The sequence below is a fragment of the Vicugna pacos genome, chromosome 14 (assembly GCF_048564905.1).
Source record: "Vicugna pacos chromosome 14, VicPac4, whole genome shotgun sequence".
In the NCBI taxonomy this organism is placed as follows: Eukaryota; Metazoa; Chordata; class Mammalia; order Artiodactyla; family Camelidae; genus Vicugna; species Vicugna pacos.
In genome coordinates this window covers 26,327,859-26,351,039 of record NC_133000.1, presented here as the reverse complement: position 1 = coordinate 26,351,039, position 23,181 = coordinate 26,327,859, and the positions used below count along the sequence as shown (strand labels likewise).

Here is a 23,181-nt window from a genome sequence, read left to right as displayed (position 1 = left end):
ACTCATAGAAAGGATAGCTCCAAAATGTGTCTATAACGCCCACCTAAATTCATTCAAACCCTAAACTTTCTGGCAAAAAGCAACAATTAGAAGGCTTGAAAGAAATGGCCAAAGATTTCAACTGCTGCCGCTTGAAGGTTGAGTACATTCAGTTTAACTGACCGGCAGAAAAGGAACAACACTTTTACACTATCACGAAGTTCAGTATACAGTCAAACATCCCTAGACATGGGAAGAACTGAGAAAATGTCACTTATAGTCAAGAAAAAAAGCAGTGAATAGAAACCAATCATAAATGATCCAGATGTTGAAATTAGCAGAAAAGAATTTTAAAATAGCCAGTATGAATATAAATTCAAGGACTTAAAAGAAAATATACTCATAATGTTAGAATATATGGGAAAATTAAGCAGAGAAATAAAATTTATAAAAGAGAATCTAGTGGAAAAACTAGAGTTTAGAAGTATCAAACTGATAATGAAAAATTCACAAAATGACCTTGCTTGTATATTGGAGACAGCAGAATAGAAGATCAGTGAACTTGAAGATGGATCAAAATACAATGTCAAACCTGACAGAGTAATTGTTAGAAAATCCAGGCAAAATAGCAGTAGTGGTATAGAAATGAGCAAACCTTCAACCACATTGACCTCAATTATATTTATAATACCTGATATCCCAAATATCTATAATACACATATTTATTCAGTATAAAAGGAACTATTACCAAGGTAGACCATATTTTGAGCTCTAAAAATAGTCTCAATATCTTTCAAAAGATTGAAATCTTACACATGTATGACCAAAACCAAAATATATATCAATTATAAGGTATTTGGAACTATTTTAATGTTACAGAGTAAACAACATACTTATAAATAACACATGAATCAAAAAAAAAACAAAAGGAAAATTAAAACATATTTCAAACTGAATGGTAAAGAAAATGCAATATTATCACAATATGTGAGGAGTTACTAAAGCAGTACTTATAAGGAAATCAATGGCATTTAATTAAATTTAAAATGAATTATCTAAATTTTCAATTTAATCTAGAAAAAGAAGAGCAAATTAAGCTTTAAATAAGCAGAAAGAATAACAATGATGAGAGGAAAAAAACAGTGAAATCAATACTAGTGGGAGTTTAAAACAGTACAAACCATATGGGAAACAATTTGGTAGTTTATTAAAAGAGAAACATATACATACCTTAGGACTCAGTAAATAAATTTCTAGGTACAGTCAGTTCTGCTCTAATGCTTATTTTTAAAATGCAAATTTGATTCAATGCAATTGATATATTAGGGAACAATTTGAACATAAAACACATACTTTATCTTTAATTTTTCCATGAGAAACACTGAGTGCAGAAAACACTAAGTTCAGCTGAAATGAGCCACATAGAAATATGTAAATACACATATCTCCAACATCTGCCAGTTACTTCACAATTCATCCATGTGTTACGAGCCACACCCATCCACGTTTGGTGTCATAGCTTTTCTTTTTAATTTCAGGTAATCCACGAAATAACTTTCAAGCTGCAACCCTTTGAATGCCCCTTTTACAAGCCAACTTCATCTTTGTCATGATAAAGTTTACTTGTTACATAAGTACTTATTACAGTTTTTTGTCTTTTTAGTCATTAAATGTGTATAAAACAGTATAACTGTTTTCATAAGGTTTGCTTTTTGTTGTTTTACTGACAAAAGTACTGAGTGTTGTGTTCCTAATCTCATTTTCCACCTACACCTTGTCTTTTTTTACTGCCCAATTTTTCATAGCATGGTAATTCTTAAGAATACATATGTGACATTATAGCAGAAAGGACTGTGTTTATCTAATAGAAATGACAATAAGGCCACAAAGAGATTGTTCAAGAATGTTCACGGAAACTTTATGCATAATAGTAAAAAATTGAAATATCTAAATGTTTATAAACAGGACAATGGATAAAAGAGACTGTGGTATATTTATACAGAGAGAAATACTACCCAGGAATAAAATTAAACTACTAATTAAGTACAATGACATGCATGAATCTTGTAGATGTTATGATGAGCAAAAAATGCTAGACACAAAGTAGTATGTAATGTATGATTCTGTGTATGTGAATTTTCATAGCAGACTAAACTGACTTTTATTGCCTACTGGGAGGCAAGAATTGTATAGGAAGGGTGCTAAGGAACTTCTTGGAGTAATGGACATACATGTTCTATATCTTGTGAGGGTAAGGCATTTACATGGGAATGTGTTATAGATTTAAGATGTGCATTTTTCTGAATGTATGTTACTCCCCCACCTCCCAAAAGAGGGACTATAATAAATTTTGGACTCTAGTTAGCAGGTTTGTTTTTTGCAGGGATATGGATTAACAACACTGAAACTGTTCTCTGTGTCTCCTAGGCTTGAGAAAATGAGTAATTATTTTGAGAATGATGAGGGTCAATTTTCTCTATGAGAAGGGAGTTGCAAAAATGAAAAAGTGAAGAAAAGGATGAAAGCTGTGGTTTTGGATTGTATTTGTATTTATTAGTATGAACTACATATACTATATACACATATACATGATACAGATATATATCATACACAGATATACAGAGATAGAGATATACATAGATTGAGAAGTAATTATAGAAACATATATATATGTATGACTTAGCATATATATCCTCACTGTCTGCTGGGGTAGCCTAGAAATAAGGACATACCAGTAACTAAGCTCACCTAATGACCAGATTTTAGTTTCTAAAGTACCATTTACCAATAAAAGTTCCAGGGCTTCTTGATCAAAAAGCTAATTCCAGGGCTGGAATGGGGAATATACAAGCTAATTCTGGAGCATTATCTTGCACAAGAAAGAAAGACAGGGAGTTCGAGATTTGCAGAGACTGTTACGTATAAAATAGATAAATAACAAGTTTCTTCTATATAGCACAGAGAACTATATTCAGCATTTTGAAACTTGTGGTAAAAAAGAATATGAAAATGAATATATGTATGTTCATGTGTGACTGAAGTTTTGTGGTGTACACCAGAAATTGACACAACATTGTCAACTAACGATACTACAAAAAAAAGAAAGGAAGGAAGGAAGGAATGAAGAAAGAAAGAAAGAGAAAGAAAGAAAGAAAGAAAGAAAGAAAGAAAGAAAGAAAGAAAGAAAGAAAGAAAGAAAGAAGGAAGGAAGGAAGGAAGGAAGGAAGGAAGGAAGGAAGGAAGACAGCAACATATCAGAGGGACACTGGAGTTAACCCCAAAGGCTCTCACTAACCAAATAGAGGAAATTAAGCACTAAAATCACTAATGGTAGCAATGAGAGTATCAATGGAAGTATCAACAATGATAATGAGTTAAATAATTAAATGAGAAATACATTAATAAAGTGATAGAATCAGTAATGATAATAATAATGAAAAGAATGCAAGAGCTCCTACTGACATAGTAAATAAATGAGAAAAATGAATGAAAGAATGAATAAGTGTGAAGGGAAAGCTATTCTTTATCTTGGGAAGCCAACTAATAAGTATGAGAAGTACAGAGTTTGAAAATCAATGAATGCTATGGTAAGTGGGTAAAAATTTGAGAAGAAAACAGGATATTTCCTTTGTATCAAAGCACGGCCCACACTGAAATTAGTTATTGATTACAAAAGGAAAACTAGTAATGTTTCAGTAGAAATATCTCACGGACACTGCCTCAACCAGGCAATCAAAATTAATATCACTAATATTGGAAAAAGCAAACATCAGGTGTTCCTAATATGGTGCACCATGGTATTTCTTTTAGGAATGCATGAACTGAAGAATCTAGACTTGAGGAGACATCAGACAAAAACAAATTGAGAGACAGTCTGTAAAATTGCTGGCCTGTGTTCGTTTCCTCCTTCCTTCCTTCCTTCCTTTCTTCCTTCCTTCCTTCCTTCCTTTCTCCCTTCCTTCCTTCCTTCCTTCCTTCCTTTCTTTCTTTCTTTCTTTCTTTCTTTCTTTCTTTCTTTCTTTCTTTCTTTCTTTCTTTCTTTCTTTCTTTCTTTCTTTCTTTCTTTCTTTCTTTCTTTCTTTCTTTCTTTCTTTCTTTCTTTCTTTCTTTCTTTCTTTCTTTCTTTTCTTTTCTTTTTTCTTTTTCTTTTTACTTTTATTTTTGTGTCTGTGTTTTTATTTTTTTATTTTCTTAAACTTTTAAAACTGACTAATAGTCATTTTACAATGTTGTGTCAAATTCCAGTGTAGAGCATAATTTTTCAGTTATACATGAACATACATATATCCATTGTCACATTTTTTTTCGCTGTGAGCTACCACAGAATCTTGTATATATTTCCCTGTGCTATACAGTATAATCCTGTTTATCTGTTCTACATTTTGAAATCCCAGTCTGTCCCTTCCCACCCCCCACCCCCTTGGCAACCACAAGTTTGTATTCTATGTCTATGAGTCTGTTTCTGTTTTGTATTTATTTTTATTTTTTAATTTTTTTTAGATTCCACATATGAGCAATCTCATATGGTATTTTTCTTTCTCTTTCTGGCTTACTTCACTTAGAATGACATTCCCCAGAAACATCCATGTTGCTACAAAATGGCGGTATGTTGTCGGTTTTTATGGCTGAATAGTTGGACTGTGTTCTTTAAAAGTACCAAAGTCAAGAAAGACAGAAACCAAGAAATTCCTTTAATTTAAAACCCAAAAGAATATGGCAACTAAACACGATGTATGATCTGAATTGGGTCATTGACAAATAGACTTTAGTTTAGGTGACAGTATTTCCTCAGTTTGATAGTGGTACTATGGTTATGGAAGAGAGTGTCTTGTTTTTGGAAAATTCATGCTGAAGTTTTTGGGAATAGAGGAGATGGATACTTCCAGTGAACTCCAGAATGGTACAGGAAAATAAAAGTATGTGTGTGTGTTATGTTTGTTTATGTCTCTATATAGAGAACATGACAGAGCAAGAAGTGGAGTAAATTGTAGAGTTGTCGAACCTCAGTAAAAGCTACATGGGACTTGAATTATTCAACATAATTTCTGGAAGTGTGAATTATATCAAAGTAAAAAGTTATAAAAATAAAGCCAGGGACCATAGACAAAAATAAGTGTATTTATTTCTTTTAGAAACCCAGTGACCTATCGCCAGAAGCCATTGGTTTCAAATAGTAATTATTGGCTGGAAAAGTTGAACATGATATCAAGTAACAAGTAAAAGTGAATTAATGATGTGAGGTGAAAGTGTTTCTCTGAATGGCTGTGAAAAATCAGTGATGGTGCTATATGAAAGAGTGCTTTTATTTTCCAGCTGTGGATTCTCTCTCCTGAATGAAACCATTTGTTTTTCAATAGGTTTTTATTAATTTTTTTTATTCAAAACACAATCTCACTCTTGATTAAACTAAATAAAAGAGAATATACCTAAAATTCAGCTTATAAGGGTGGTCTGATCCTAGCAGAGGATTTTGATTCAGAGTCTGCGTTTTGACTGCAGTCTGGTTTGATTTGGACTCATAGACTCTCTGGGTTGAAAGTGACCTTAGAGGTTATCTTGTTACGATCCCTTTTTGGTGCTTAAATTTCCTGTTCACCTTCCTTGCCAAGCAGAATATGTTAATATTTCTCTAAATATATTATTTTAAAAAGTAAGAGTGTGTTAGATTAGTGAGAATTCTCTGTTTTTATTAGACACAAACCACACCCCTTCCCAAGAAGTAATAAAATATGTTCCTTTAAAAACGTCTGCCCCACTTCCCGAAGAAAATGAAAATATATCAGTAGGGTGATACTTGGGTGAATCATTTATAAGACCCTGTAACACTGCATTATGACTATCACAATTTTTCTTCGAATAGTCTAGCTTGGACAGACTTTCTCGTTGTTTAATATAAAGAGAAAACTTGGACATAATTATTTCTTGGTTTAGTTTGTGTTGCATTTACATTTAACGTCATACTTTTACAACATTGTTTTGTTATGGAGACTGAGATGCTTGGATCCGTTATTCCTGGGATATTTTAAATCCATAATATTTACTTGTTTGTCAAATTTAGAGTCTAAATTGTTTGGAAAATATTCATCAGGAATTAAGAATGTACTAAATGGCAGTGAAGAACTGGGCATCAGAGTCCTACTGAAGTCTATTACAACATCAGTGTTTATATCACTATTCTTCCTTATGTCTTCCTTTTTTTTTGTCTTAAGCATGCAAATCCAAATTCTTATTTTTATATTTTGAAATATTAAAAGTAGCTAATGAGTTCCACACCCTTTTCTTCCTTTAACTGCATTCGTATTCCTTCTCTTGATATGTTAATGAAGAAGACCTGCCCCTTGTGTTAACTTACAATTCACGCTTTAGGTATTTCTGTCAAGTACATGAGCTTCTTTTTGGTATACGGGGACTTTGAATTCTCCCTCCTTTTTTTTTTAAGATGTTCTCTTTTAAGTTTTCCCAGTCTCTTCCTTTTGCTAAGAAAGGAACCAAAAATCATTCATTTTTAAATATAATTAACAATTACTTAAAGTGCTGTATACCTTAGGGCGTTATACATTTTAATGAGATCACAAGTTTAAAATAAAAGCAGGTATTCTTTTAGCTATGAGTTAAGAGGTGGAGTAAATTCTTTTGGTGTCTCCCCTTTCTTTCTGAATTTATAGATTACCCCGTTCTCTGCTTTTGTAAAACAACAACAACAAAACTAACCAGGAAAAATTGTACGATCAAGCTAATTAACATAATTGTTAAATTACTAAAATAGTTGCCTCTTGGAGATGTCTAACTTAGGACTTTGTCAGATAATCCTCCCAAAAATGTATTTTGATTTTTAAACACAGAATACATGGAAATACTTTTATTGAAAGATCAAACATTTTGGAAATATATGGAATAAAACAGCTAAGCTTTATTTAAATCTTCCTACTCTTCTCTCCTCCCTAGATAATTTGATATTCAAATTTGAGTACATTTCCAATGTATTTACTTGCATGAATTCTTTTACATGTGTAATTATTTTTAAAATATGAATTGGAACACGCTTTCCATATAGCTCTGCAACTTGCCTTTTCATATAAAAATATGTCTTGGAGATCTGTCCCTGCTATTAAAATTGCGGAGTATTCCATATTAAGGATGCGCATAGATCTTTTTAACAACTTGTCTGAGACAGGTGTTAAAATCCAACAATCAAAGACCACCGGAAAGACAACTATAGTCCAAAAATAAGTAGGTTTACTGCACTTGCTGCAGTGCACCTCAGAGCATCTACGGGTCTTTTTTTTTTTTTTTTGGAAATAAAAGGCTAGGCTTTTGTTTTTTTTCTGATGCTTATATTTTGAAAACTAGAAGAACTTGCTATTTTTCAAATTTTGAAAGTCAATTCTTTTAATTAACTTTTTTGTATCTTTTGAAATGATTGTATATTGTCTTGCTTTCAGAATATAGAATAGATATATACATACACACATATATATTCATACAAACATATATATGTTGCCTTTTATGTTATTAATTCTCCTAAGTCTTTTTTTGCCTACTTGATTGTTGTGTTTTATTTTTACTTTTTTTTTTCCTCCTATAGGTAACTTGCTTATTTAATATATTAAATACAGTAACATTGCTGGACTGTGTCATCGTGATGCTTGTTGGGCATACATATTTCCAAGAGATGCTGTTTTCTTGGTGTGAACATTATATTTTTCCTTTATTTCAGGAAATATTTTTTCTCTTCAGTTTTAGAAATTTTTTTGTTCCAATTTTTCTGTTATTCTAATTTGCAGTTCACAGATTATCTGTGAATCTGTTTATTCTTTTATGAGTGTTTTTGCTTTTTAATTTACCTGAGTTGATTATAAATAGTAAAGGCTAGGACTCTTTATTTTTGATCAGCATGTTGATAATTTTTCAAGTTTCATTATGCTTTCTAAAACTGTTCTTAAAATAGTGAATGATGGCATTGATAAGCCCAGTTTTAACAGGATTACTTCTTATTTCGTTCAGGTTATAATATTTTCCTTATACATTTCTAAAGATAAATTATAGACAGCCTTTATCTGATCCTGCTTACTTTTCCTTCATTTTAATATCAGAAATTGATGTGCCTTTATTTTTCTTTGTTTATTTTTCTCCATTAAGCAGCTAATGTCAAAAATTTTATCAATAGATTTCCTAGGATGACCTTCCATATTTTCTGGGTTACTATATTGATCTGGTATATTATACTTTTAAATATACTTACATTTAATTTATTAATATTTTTATTTTGGTTTGTATTTGTGTGATTAGTCAACTGCTTTTTTGGGGGGGGGGATATATTTAGCAGCTTTTGGAACTGGATTTATGTTAGTCCCAGGCTTGGAATGTGCCTGTCTTTTCTGTTCTGAACGTATTCATAAATAGAAGAATTAGCTGTTCCTTTTAAGCTGAGTAAAAGCCATTTGTAACCCTATGTGGGCCGGTTTCTTTATAAAGCAAAGACCTTTCTACTTTCTTAAGTGGTTATACAGCTATTCATCTTTTCATTCTTTTTGGAAGTTAGATGTTAGTAATTTTTCCTCTTTTGTTTTGAAGTCCAGAAATCTTCCCAGTGTGCGGCTCAGTATTGATGATCTCAGATCAACTTTTTCTGAGACACAATATAATGTTCCAGTCTGTATATTCAGGTCATCTTTTATTTTTGGAAATTTTCAGAATAACATTTTAAAAACTATTTTATAATGTTACAAAGTCCCATTTGTCCATGTTCAGCTATCACTGTCTTCTGAGTCCTTGTTTGGACTTTTTATTACCTCTCTTTTCCCAAGTCCTCACTGTGATCCCAACTGTGTGGGTACACATTCATGGGTTAATAAGTTGTAGGACTGCAATGCAGAAAACTGCTGCTCCTTGTCTTGCTGAAAAGGCAAGACACACCTTACTTATCTAAGGTATAGTTTGTTAGTTGTCGAACTGCTTCTGCTTCTTGGAAAACCATTACCTCTTGCCCTTGCTGAAAACAGCAGGGCATTTTTCGCCTAGCTAGTTAGATCTTGATCTTTATGGGGTCTTTGTGCCTGACTGGCTTCCATTATCGATTGTATATTCCCTAAACACAACATTGTAAACTTCTCTCTAAACATATAGATTAACACTTGTGTTTGTGTTTTTCACAAAACTGCTAACCTGCATACCTGCATGTCCACCATGCCCCTTACACATTCCTGTGATGTGTTTTACCTTAATCCTTTGTTTGACTATTCTCAATAAATAGAAGAGTTCTGTAGGGTCTCAAGGAGTTGGAGTTGGTCTCCATTCCCTCTCACTCTTTTGACTTGATAAAGTCTCAAGTAATTAATTCTTGCATGGTGGATCTTTGCCGGATAAAGTCTACAAAACTGTGTCTTTTTTTAACAATGGGAGCTTATTGCCTTAAAGTTCTGGAAGATAGATGTCTGAAATCAAGCTGTCATCAGGAGCATGTTCTCTCTCAGACTGCGGTAGAATCCTCCCCTGACTCCACCTAGCTTTTGTTGGTGGTAGGAAACCATTGGCATTCCTTGGCTTGTGGCTGCCTCAGTCCAGTTTCTGCCTCTTTCTTCACATGGAGTTCTTCCTGTGTGTCTTCATATCATCTCACCTCTGTGAACGCCCATCTGTGTGTCCAAATTTCCCCTTTTTCTAAGGACATCAGATATATTACATTAGGGCCCAACTTTACCTCATTTTAAACTTGACTACCTTTTGTATCCCCTATTTCCTAATGAGGTCACAGTGTGAGGTGCTGGGGATTAGGAGTTCAACAGATCTTTTTAGGGGGAACACAATTCAACCCATCAGCATGGCATAGTTGACCTTTAAAAAGTAACATTACCCAGATGGGCCTAATCTAATCCCAGAAGCCCTTAAAAGCAGAGAATTTTCTCTGTCTGGTGGCAAAAGAGGAAGTCGGAGAGATTCAAAGCACGGGTGGAATTTGATGCTATGTCGCTAGCCTGAAGATGAAGAAGGCCATGAGTCAAGGGATGTGGGCAGCCCCTAGGGCCTGAGAGTGGACTCTGGTTGGCAGCCAGCAAGGAAAGGGACCTCAGAATGACAGCTGCAAGAAAACAGGCTCTGCCAACAACTTGGTTGGTTTTGAAAGTGAAGTCTTTCCCTGAGATTTCAGATGAGATGCTAGCCCAGTCAACACCTTGGTTTCAGCCCTACACAGAGAACCTAGCTGGGTTTACCTGGACTTCGGATTGCAAGATAATAAATGGATATTGTTTTAAGTCACAAAGTTTGTGGTAATTTTTTATACAGCAATAGAACATTAATTTAGTAAGCTACAGGGTATTCTAAGCTCCTCTTTGGAGTTGATGTTAAAAGAGCCACACTAGGAAGCAGAACCATTTTTTTCTTTACTTTTAAAATTTCATTTGACTGTGGTTAAGAAAACTTAATATGAGCTTATCCCTATGAACAAAATTTTAAATGTACATTATTGTTGACTATAAGTACAATATTTTATAGCAGCTTTTACTTAACTGAAACTTATTTTTTTTGATTAGTAGTTCCCCATTTTACCCTCTCCCCAGCCCCTGAGAACTCATCATTTCATTCTTTGACTCTATGATTTTGACTACTTTAGGCATCACATATGAGTGGAATCAGGCAGTATTGGTCTTTCTGTGACTGGCTTATTTCACTTAGCATAATGTCCTCAAGGTTTATCCACGTGATCTTATATTGCAGAATTTCCTTTTTAAAAGCTGAATAGTATTCCATTGTAGTATGTACCACATTTTTACCATCCATTCCTCTGTAGTTGGACAGTTAGGTTGTTTTCACATGTTGGTTATTGTAAATAGTAGCCATGACCATGAAAGTGCTGGTAGGCCTTTGAGATCATGATTTCAGTTCTTTTGGGTAAATATACAGAAGTGAGATCACTAGATCATATGATAGTTCTATTTTTAATTTTTTTGAGAAATGTTTTTACTGTTTTCCATTGAAGTTGCATTGTTTTACATTCCCACGTATGAGGTGCAAGAGTTTCAATTTCTTTACATCCTCGCCAACTTATGTTGACTTCTTCTTTTTTTTTTTTTTGATAAAAGCCATTCTAACAGATGTGAAGTGATATCTCATTGTGGTGTGACTTGTATATAGATACCCAGTTTTCCTGAAACCATTTGTTGAAGAGACTATGTTTTCTCAATTGTGCTTTCTTCACACCTGTGTTGAAGATCAGTTGACTATGTATGTGTGAGTTGGTTTCTTGGCTCTCTATTCTGTTGCATTTGTCTCTATATCTGTTTCTATGCCAGCACCAGACTGTTTTGATTATGGTAGATTTGTACTACACAATTTGAAATCAGGAAGTGTGATGCCCTTAGCTTTGTTTCTTTTTCTTAGGATGGATTTGGCTATTTGTGGTCTTTTGTAGTTCTATATATATATTGGGTTTTTTTTCTATTTCTGTAAAAAAGATCCATTAAGATTTGATAGGAATTGGATTGAATCTGTAGATTACTTCAGATCTTATGAACATTTTAGCAATGGTATTCAAATCTTTCAGTACAAACATATGGATTTTTTTTTTATTTACATCTTTTAAGATTTCTTTCATCAATGTTTTGTATTTTTCAGCATTACAAGTCTTTCTTAAGTTTGTTCCTAAGTATTTTATTCTTTTGGATGTTATTGTAAATGAGATTGTTTTCCTAATTTCACTTTCAGATAACTCATTGCTGATAGAAATACAACTGATTTTTGTATGTTAATTTTATATCCTGTATCTATACTAAATTTGTTATTAATTCTAACAGTTTTTTTTTTCTTTTCATGGAGTCTTTAGTGTTTTCTATATGTAAGATCACATCATCTGCCCAAAGGGACAATTTTATTTCTTATTTCCCAGTTTGGATGCATGTATTTCCTTTTCTTGCTTAATTCCTCTGACTGGGACTTTCAGTACTGTGTTAAAGAGAAGTGGTAATAGCAGGCATCCTTACCTTGGTCCAGATCGTAGAGGGAAAGCTTTTAATTTTTCCCCACTGACTACGGTGCAAATTGTTGACGTTTCACAAAATGCTAACTTCATAAAATGCATTTGGAAATGTTCCCTCCTATTTAATTTTTTGGGAAGTTTTGAGAAAGATTGGCATTAATTCTTCTCTGAATATTTGGTAGAATCCACCAGTGAAGTTAATTGGTCCTGGACTTGTCATCATTGTTGGGGTAGGAGGGATTGATTCCTCATTCCATCTCCATAATAACTATAGGTCTGTTTGGACTTTACGTTTCTTTATGATTTAGTGTTGGTTGATTATATGTTTCTCAGAACTTATCCATTTCTTCTGGGCTTATGGGTGAATAAATGTTTACAGTAGTCTCTTATGATCCTTTATATTTCTGTGGCATCAATTGTAATGTCACCTCTTTCATTTCTGATTTTATTTGAATCTTTCTTTTTTGAAAAATTACTGTAGTTAAAGATTTGGCGATTTTGTTTATATTTTCAAAAAAACCCAGAATTTTATTTAATTTTCTATTTTTATTTTTAATTTTGTTTTGCTTATTTCTGCTCTAACCTTTGTTATTTCCTTCCTTATATTAACTTTAGGCTTACTATGTTTCTGTTTATTAGCTCCTTGAGATAAAGTTGGCTTCCTTATTTTTTAAATCAACATTTGTTGATTCACGTTGTGACAGCCAAGAAGAAAAAGGGGAAACTCAGCCTTTGTTTTGTTATGGGAAAATAGGAAATTGAAATTTTAAGTTAAATACAAAATGTGAAAACTATTCTATGGATAGAATTTACTTAGTAACCCTCTAAACACTGGATATGTTGATTATGCGCAGTTGTTTCCTCTTCTAAATCACATTCTGATGAAGTACTTTCTACTTAAATTTCTGTAATATTATAAAACTGAAGGCCATGACTACTTCAGAATCAATACAGACTGACAAATTGTGAAAAATAATGCACCGATTTATGTTTTCACTAAAAGTATATAAAAGTTTAATAATTTCCATTCCCTCATTTACATAGGTATTATTATATATTTAAATATTTGCTAATTTCAAATAAAATGTTACCATTTTTGCACCTTTTTTAGTTACAAAAAATGATAAATTTTTCATATTTTAGTAGACTATTTTTTTCTTTTGACTTTTCAAATTTTTTGCCTTTTTTCTTTTTTATATGTTTTTCTATAACTTTTTAAGATCTTTTCTATTAAGAATATTAATGCTTTACAATCAATATTGTAAGCATTTTTTCATAGAGTTTATCACTTGTATCTTAATTTTATTTTTATTTATTCATTTTTAAAAACTTAGTTATCTCTTTAATTTTTTTGCTGATTTTATTCCACAATGTCATCACTGATGAAACCTAAATGGGCTCTTAGATATGTTTTTTTCATAAACATATTTATAATGTTCTTAAAAACAGCTTTATCTCTTTAATCCAACTGAATTTATGCATCATCAGTGTTTAGGCATCTATAATATTTAACTTAATTACAATTCTGCTTCGTGCTCATAGTAGCTTGGAAACAGAAAATTTTTCCATCTTAATGTTTATCTATCACACATCCTGCCAATTATGGTTATGTTTCATCCTTTCACTAGATTGTAAATAAAAAACATGAATACAAAAATTCAAAAGCAAATAATTAAAATTTTCATCAGGTAATAAAAGTTTTTTCACTAAAATACTAGTTTCAGCATACGAACTTTGATACTGATTTTTTTAAATGGATTTACCTTAAACATTGACACATAAGTTCAAAAGCAAAGCATTCTAATATATTTTCAACCTTGTTGGCCCCATGCTGGTTTTCCATACTGCACTTTATTTCCTTCTTTATTGTCTATTCTGGTCCAGCAGTTTTAGTAGATACATGTGGATCATCAGGCTCGTTGCCTTTCTGTTGACATTAATAGTGCCTGTAGGTGTGATGTGATTGCTAAAACGTTTCCATAAACTAGTAAAAAATCTTCTGCAGGATTCTTTATAACACAGACTTAGCTTTAAAATATTCAGCCAGCAAAAATGACTTCAAAAACATTGCATTCTTCTTCAGTGCAATCAGGAGGAGGAAGTTCACAGTTAAAGCTCAAACTTGCAAAACCCAAACACAATAGGACACTGAGCAGATAGCATTAAGATGGCATCCCACCGAGACGAGGTACAGGAGGCTCTGAGCCCTGACTATAAACTCGTGTTGACTTTGCTCAGAATCTACATTTTTATTTCATGAGTCTTCTGATGTGAATTTGATTTCTCATTTTACCCCATTTAAATTAATAAGAAACCTTGCTGGGCTATGCCTGAAGCCTCTTGTCTATCTATGTTCAATAGAGCTAAACCTGTGATTCTTTTCATTTATTTTATTTTTAATTTATAATGCTTGAGGACATTTCTGTTTATTAGTCTCTGTTCAGGGGATTTTAGGCTTTTTATGAGAATCTCCCTCAAGAATCACCCTTTTAAGAAGGTGATGAGTTTTTTCCCCCAGTCACAGGATTTCCTGGAGGCCCTGAGTTATTTCACAAGATGCTTAGTTTACATGCAATTTTTCCATATTTGAATTTGTTGACCTCAGCCCACTCCTCTGCAGGGAGATTCCTTGACTGGTCCACTTGACCAGCTCCACTGTTATCTCAACATACTCCTTGGCTTGTGTATTAACCATTCAATAGCTTGGTTACTTAGCCTGGTCCTTCCCTCCCTTTTAAGTCTGACATGTGACTGAAGCTTTTCTCATCAACCAGATTTTTTTCTTTCATCAAACCTTGTCTATTGCCACAGTCCACTTTTTCTTCCTTTGCCTAGGAAATTCTAGTGAAAAATCTTGGGCCCTCTGACTTAGCCATGGTTCTGGTGGATTGCAGAACTCAGCATTTTCATCCATTTTGCCTGTCTCATACTTTAAGCAATGGCTCCATATCTAGCAGTAGACCATCATGCTTCTAAATTCTTCAAGAGCCATGATGGTTTTTCAAAATTATTTAACAGTCTGATGAAAATTTTAATCTCAAATTTCAATTCAGTACTTGCTGATACAAAGTTCTAATGATTTTCTCTTTGTTTAGAAAACTGGGAGACAGACTTATTACTTAATGTAATGTAGTATAGAAAAAAAAACTCAGAAAATAAATACAATTTGGTGAGTGGAGAAAAATATTAAAAAGATCTCTTGTTACATTTTGAACATGTTTGTATCCACTGCTCTCCAGAACCCATAATGGCATTTAGTTCAATTCTACAATTCAGACTTAAATGGATTCTCATATACTGTCTAAGGTGTCTTCCTGCTGATCTGTTTTTTTTTAATTCCTAATTTTCCAGATATTTAGTTATAAGTCTTCTTTACTTTTCAAAGGAAGTTACATATCCTTTGGCAACACCCATGTCCCTTTGACAATTTCTTGCCTTAAAAAAAATCACTCTTATGGTTACATGTATGATACATTTAAGACTCAGGGCCAAGAGAATCCTGAAAATTTAGAAAAATTAGAGAAGTAAATAGTCTGTTGAGGACTTTAATAGGTGAAGGCAGGTAAAGAGATCAGGGATTGGCTGATAACAGATTGAAAAGATAAAGAAATGAACAAGGCAAAATGTGTACGATATGAAAGTAGTCAATCATCTGATGAGCAGTCAGACCTGTACAAACCCTAGATCATTTCTTCCAGCAACATTGAGGAGGCCATGTGTCTGCTGCGGCTCCTTTCCAGACTCTGGTTAGCAGTGAGAGACCAGAGACAGTCATCCAACCTAAAAACCATTATTTAGTGTGTTTTTGATATAACATATTTTTGCTTATATTTGCTTCTCTTGTATACTTTGTTTTGCAAAATGCTTTTTTTTTATTAGGGTCATATGGTTTCCTTTAGAGGCATGATACTTTGTTATGGAAAGCTATCACTGAAATTAAGTGTATATTTTTCCTTTATAAATGTATGTAAGTCTGCATTCACCCTGAAATACTTCAAGGAATACTATCTGTATTAACTGCAGATTCCTCCATGCTATCTGGGTTGAAGATACATGTTAAAAAGGAGACATAAAACACTTAGATATTCATTTAGATATAGGACTTGGAGTCAACTCTGAAAGTTGAGGCACTGATAGAGGTAAAGGCTTTTTTTCTTTTTTTTTGCACTTACCTTTTCTCTAAAATAGAGGTAAACAAGCAGACTCTACTGCAATAAGCTAATATGACTGCTAACAGCCTTAGTTCCTCCCAGAAATGATGCTCAGCATAGTTGCTGGTTCCTGCTTCCATTTGGCCAAAGACTGAGCATTTCTTAACCTAGGAGGGCTTCTTTCCCAGTCCTAGTACCAGCGGCAGTTATCTTAAGATTTTCAGCAATGACTGAAATATTGAGGTGCATTAGGGACAAACGGAGAGAATATTATTGGCAGACACAGGAAGAAAAGCATCTCTGTTGTTTGAGATCATCAGAGGGGTGTGTGTGTGTGTGTGTGTGTATGTGTGTTGGTGCTTGTATGTATAATCGTGTCTAATATGAGGAAGAACAAAAAAAAGACAAATGCTTTTTATAATCAATCAATAAGTGTGTCACCTGAGAACCAAAAAGAACTTTGGCATATCATAGTAGATTTGGAGACTATGTTGCCCTGGAGGCAGACTCACTGTTTGTGAGTACTAAGTTAGACAAAGGCAGAAAGTCTAAACCTGGACAAAGTCAACATTCACAAAACTAAACTTTGTGATACTGGGGAATGATTTATGCCGGGAAGGAACAGACTATTATCAACAAATCCTGACAAAGCAGACCATGCTGCTATAGATTATAAGATAGACCTTGCCAAAAGGAATTAACTGGCCCAAACTCCATAAATAACCATGTTTTCAGAGGACACACCTATTTTTAGCAACTTGACAAACCAAGAAACTAATTTATGAACTAGAAAAAAATGTCAAGATCTGTGGACAATGAAATTGCCTAAAGAATGGTTTCTATTTAAAACCAGTCAGATATGTGAGTTTTACTTCTTTGTGTGACTTCTGGATGATTCTTCAAAGCCTGATCCTGCCTTTCCAAGTTCACAAAGGCATCTTCACCTGGCGGGAGGTTTGCTAATGTCGCTAACACAACATACACCGATGCCGCTCATCATGTTCACCCCACAGTTCAGCTCCTCCTCCTGATTTCCTGCTGATGGTGCCCGATACTCATTTTCAGTCCCAGAAGCTCAAGCCTCTGAGCGCCCTTTGATTTATCTTTCTCTTTTCCCCCTTCACCAATGATTCATCAGGGGCTGTCATTTCCTTCTCCCTACTGTCTCACACAGCCCTTTCTTCCTGTACATTACCCCAGCCCTAGTTAACAGTCTTATTACTGCCTACCCAAACAACTGCTATAACTCTTGTCCCTGACTCCAGTCCTGCTTCTAATCTACTCACTCTGCATGTGGCTGCCAAATTAATCTTCCTACAGTACAGCTTTGATTATGTCACCCCTGCTCAGTAACCTTCAGATCTCTCTTCTTTGCCTCCCAAATAAAGTTTGAACTTTTTAGCCTTTAACTTTAGGATCTAGGCTGATTTTTATGGGTGTAGCATTCATGCTTTTCTCTTGGTGAAACTCTAGCCAGATAGAACAGTTCAACATTCTGCAGCCACGCCTGGAAGCTTCCTTCCACCAAAGGTTTTAATAATTACTGTTTTTTTTTTTCCTATCTAGAATGCTTACAATGCTATCTATTAAAACCCTCTTCAGCTTTTCAGTAGGAGCTCTGGCTGTTATGGAAGAATCATGGATACACAGGCTGGAGTGTTCTCACAAGCACATATGAGGGCTCACAGGGAATGGTGTGGAGCTGGAGGGAGAAAAATAAGGCAAGAAGATGAAATAGTAGGGGCTGAAAGCCAGTGACAAGGAAGTCTGCTAGTTCTGTGTATGAATCCTATCTTCCAGGTCATTGTGAAATGATGCTCGTCAAGGTAGGACGAGAAAGCATACTTTATTAAATAGTTCATTAGTTTAATTTCTAAATATTCATGCATTTGATGTTGAAGCCTCCATTTATATTCTGGCTCTGAGCCTGACAAATATTAGAAGCAGGCCTACTTTTTATCCATGAAATCCAAGGCTTGAGCACATTGTCTGTCATCTGGTAGATCTTTATTAATATTTGTTGACTGTAAGAAGCAGTCTGCTGCTCTTTCTTTGAAATTCCAGAGCATTTTTCTTATAACTTTCCCATGGTAGAAATCACAGTCCTCTTTAATTTCTTGCATTTTGTTTATGTGTTGGCATCTGTGTGTGTGATCTCTGTGAAGGAAGTATGTGTAAGGCTGTACATCCTGCATTGCTTGCATAGGGATGGAGGTTAAACAATTATTTATTAGGTGAAAAATAGAAACCTGGAGTTTGCTTTAGAAGAGATATAAAGGCTTGTGGGGTTTGAGAGCTGTATTTTAGCTTAGAGACTGTGAAACTGACTCCAGAAAAGGTAAATGGCTTCCGCAGGGCTCACAACCAAGAACTAGCAGTAACTGTGGGGCTGGAATTCAGGCATTGTGATGCTCTGTGCAGTGAGGGCTGTGTTAGCTCATTGGATTAAACATTAATCGGGACGTGTCATTAAGGAAGATACAGCATTAACACGGCAAGTCTCCGTAGCAGTGTTTCCTTTCCATGAGGGCTGCAGCCAACTTGTGAAGCAGAGTAAGATTATAAACACTGAAACTTCCTAGAAGAGCTTAGTTTGGTCATGTCCATAGTTGCCACACATTGAAAATTCAGTCAAGTGTACCCAGTGATGACATACAGTCCATTCAAAAGATAGCAGAATTATGTTGCAGGAGTTATCCTACAAGGATTTAATACTAATATTGGGTAGAACCCTCCCCCACTGAAATTTTTGTTTGTAGTGGGAGTGACTGTGATCAAATGCTGTTGGCTTAGATCTAATTTCTATAGCAATAAAGTGCTTGAAAAAGGAAGTCTACAACCCTCAAATCTGCTTCATTATATAAAACACAAAAGCCCTAAAATCTGTTTCAACATGTGAAACATAAAGTTCTTGGAGAGATAACATTCATGTATCCGTGTATTGGAATGTACCCATCTAATGGATGGGAGTGGGGAAACGTAGTGTTTGAAACTGTAGTGGCCTTTGAGAAAGATCACAAAACTGGTCCTGTAGCACTTGATAAGTCACTTATTTAATAAAATCAACAGACTTGCATTACATTGTTTCCAGCTGTTTTCCAAGAGAAAATAAGATTAAGGTGCTTAGCATTGGACACCCATTACTTGTGCTAAGGAAATAGCCAGGGAAGGAAACTTGGTGGTGAGAGGACATGATATGGCATTATTTCGAAGAAGGATAGTTCTTTCTAGCAAGGTGATACTGTGTTAGCACTTAGCCTAGGTGTTGAATGTATAAACTGAATGTTACTGTTTTACTTTTAACACCTTAGTTCAGATGCCTTTCTCCTTGATAATACTCAAACTTACAGTAATAAGGAGATGGAGTTAAGAGTGCTTCTGAAACATACAAATGAGACTAGAAAGCTAGGTGTCTCCATACCTCACCTGATTGAACACTTTGTCATTCTGTTCTAGAATGAGATTGTGAGGTCTGTTTCTCTTGTAAAGGAGAATGAACTTTGGCCATCTGTGATTAATTTTGATTGGATGATGCCAAAGTACATTAGGCAACAATTTAAAAAAAGAGAGAAGGTAGATTATGTAGGAAAGTGTTCACATTTGTGATTTCAATCATTTGAACTCACAGGCTCTGTAATAAAGTGTCCCTAGGTTGTGTTTTAATGTGAAGATTTTTGAACTGAATATGGCTTGAAACAAGGCTGATGCGGTGCCATGCTAGGATGGAAATGACAACAGAATGGATGCATTTCCAGGGCATGTTTACAGCACACCTTGCAGAGACCGCGGCCAAGGGAAATGGAGCAGCGCTCTTCAGGGAGGTGCAGGAGCATCGCCACGGATCCCCTCTCCTCCATGGGGTAGCAACCTTGTTTCCAGCCATGAGCTGCTATCCTGAGGTCCCTTAGCTCAGCTTGCTACCTCAGGTAACAGTGGCACACCTGCTGGAAAGTGGTTACATGAACCTCAGGAGGCTCCAGTGCAAATCAAGGAAACTACTAATTGTGTCTCTTGCCATCTAACTTAGACACCTGCTTCCTTTTCACTTGGCCAATCTCCACCTATGCCTCAAGACTAATGGCTTCAGTGTGGTCTCATCTTTTTCAGCTACCTTCCCGGTACTGCAATTAAATGATACCCTGGTATGCCTTCTTCAACAGAGAGAAGAATTCAACATCAGTTTTGGACCTCATTGCTCAGCATTTAGATATCTGGGTACCAAAGACTGCTGCGTAAGGGAGAATTCAAGGAAGTTCAAGTTCAGATGAAATAGCACTGCTCATCTTAACGTCTCAAAGTTCTGTCTTGTTGCGTTTCACTTATTTAAAACTAGATATTGTTATTCAGTAATGGATAGTGTACTTCTACACATAATTATTTCACATGAAGTATGACAAAACATAGAGAAATAAGTGGCAAGTGGCAAGTGGCAACCTGGATACATATTTGTAGCTGTGCCTATGAGCCTTGTCTCTGGTTCTAGACTGCCTGGGTTTGAATATTTTCTCTTCTACTGATTTATTGAATGACTTAAGCAAGTTGCTTAACATCCTCATTTGTAAAATGGCAATGATAAGAATCCTTATCTTAAGAGATTGCTATAGGGTTAAATGAGTTAACGTATTTAAAATATTTAGAAAAATATAAAGGCACATAAAGAACATTGAATAACTATTTTTAAAAATATTATCATCGTGTTCAGCTTCCTCTAATTACTCTTCCTGGTAGTCTTTTATATAAATTACATTTTGTGTTATATTTTGTTTTGATGATGTAAGATTGTAAATAGTTCCATGTGTAACATGCTTTTCTAAACAATCTTTTAAATAGCTAAATAATTTCCAATTGAATATAGGTGTTATAATGTATTTAACCATTTCTGCTTGCTGGTAAGCAGGGTTGTTTCCTGTACTTTGTTGCAATGGATAATAAGCCAATATGTCTTTGTACATAAAATAATTTTCATACTTAAATTAATTTGTAAAAGTGGATTTTTTGTGTTAAATGATATGAATATGTTAAAGATTTTTAAGCTGCTGATTTTCTAAAAGATATTGGCATTTCAGTTGCCACTAGTTATAAATAATCATTCAAATTGAAATGAGCCTTAGATCATGCAGTGGAATATAGTTTAATTGCTTTATTTTATTCGTCAATAGAGGAAGTTTATCTGGTACCTATCTACCTGTGTTGAACGTATTATGTTCCACAGAAGAAGGTCTGAGCAAGATCACAGTAAGTGACATATCCATGTTGAAGCTGCTGCTCATTACCCACTTTAACTACATAACTTTTGCCAGCATGAGGTTCAAAAACTTTTTCTTATGACCTAATTTTCTTAAAATCTTGTCTTAGTTTAATGATTTTCTGCTATTGATTTAAAGATTTGTCATTGCTCGTTTTGCAAGTATTTCATGATTCTTCTTAAGTTAAAAATCCTTGTAGTAGTTCCTATTTTCACTTCTTTATTCACTCAACAAATATTCTTGAGCTTCATTGGCTGCTATGTTCTTAGGACACAGAAATGAATAAGAAATGATCCTTGTCCTCAAAGGACTCTCCATCTAATGAGAGAGAGACACACACATTAGTGGAAAATGGAGGAGATCAGTGGAAGGCTGTTGACAGTGGGTGATCGAAACCTGAGATATAAGAGACTGTCTGGTTAAGGAGAGTGAGATGGAAGACATTCAACAAGAGACAGAGTGTGACAATTTTGTGTTGGTAGAGAAAAAGTTGTTTCTATTTTCTTCTAATGTATTCTACTTAGAGCTAAAAACCATTTCCTAATTCTGCCAAAATTATGTTAGTGCACATTACAGATTATACTTTGAGGCTTATGGGGAGTGTGGCACGTACTTTTATTCTTAATTCCTCCCATCGTCATGTTTGATTTCCTAAAGTGAAATCAGGGCAAGCAGGAGATTATTAGTATTGTCTTCTGGAATTGAGGCTGCCTCTGCATTCAAATCTCCCACATTTCAACAAACCTTCTGTAAATCACCCCTCCTCTTCCCACCTCTCCACACTCCATGTGTATTTAAAAGATATACACCCTTAAATGCAAGTACACAGTCTTTATCCCTGGTTTCAAAATTGACTCTAAGTCTCTCTATCATTTCCTATCATTACAATCTCCAAAGAACCCCATGTCATTCTTACCCTTCAGTCAGATCTAAGGTTGTCAATTTTGGCAGATAAAAATATGGAAAACTACACAAAAATTGAATTTCAGATTAAAAATTGAGTTGAATGATTTTTAAGTGTAAGTGTGTATCTTGCAATATTTGGGACCTAATTTATAATGAAATGTTATTTGTGGCTTGTCTGAAATTCAAATTTAATTAGGCTTCCTGTTTTTAATCTGGCAAGTGTAATCCAATCCTTAGAGTGGAACTCACTTAGACTGCTTGTATCGTGTTCCTTTAGTCTTGATTCTACCTTCAGCACAGGAGGGGTACTTCCAAGTGGGAACCAGCACTGGATCCATCTAAAGTAACGTGGAGAGGAGACAACCTAGTGAGAAAATACAGAAGAAATTATCCTTTGAAAAGAAAGAGCTTCCCTACTTCATTTCTCCAACAGAAGCTCCATTCTTCTACAAACTGTGTTTCTAAATAATATGAGAAGTGGCTCAAACTGGAGACTAGTCCTATTATTAAAGATACATTTTCTTTTTTTTTTTTTTTAAATATGGAACGCTTCACGAATTTGAGTGTCATCCTTGTGCAGGGGCCATGCTAATCTTCTCTGAAAGATACATTTTCTAAAATGCTTTCTCCTGTTACAACTGCAAAGTAAAAGCAAAACAGTCCTAGAAGTGAAATGAAAGGAAAGGTACCTTCTCCCTAGATTGTCTCGTTGCTAAGAAAGTGGAATAATAATAATAAAAAAAAATAACAGCCTTGACTATTCCCCAAAGTAAGGCTTCTCTGCTGAACTGTAACATCTGGGACTCACCTGACTTAAGATGTAGGCAGGCAGCAGGTGTAAGTCCCTTGGAATATTCATTTTGACCTCTTGTAGGGTGTAATTGTTGAGAGAAGTGGGAATCACAGTTATAAAGAGTCTTTGCCA

At 34.5% G+C, this 23,181-nt stretch overlaps 1 pseudogene; it reads right to left on the bottom strand.

The window, feature by feature from the left end:
- Nucleotides 1-22,791: 22,791 nt before the first annotated feature.
- On the bottom strand, nucleotides 22,792-22,909 carry LOC116283396 (U6 spliceosomal RNA; annotated as a pseudogene).
- Between the last annotated feature and the right edge of the window lie 272 nt (nucleotides 22,910-23,181).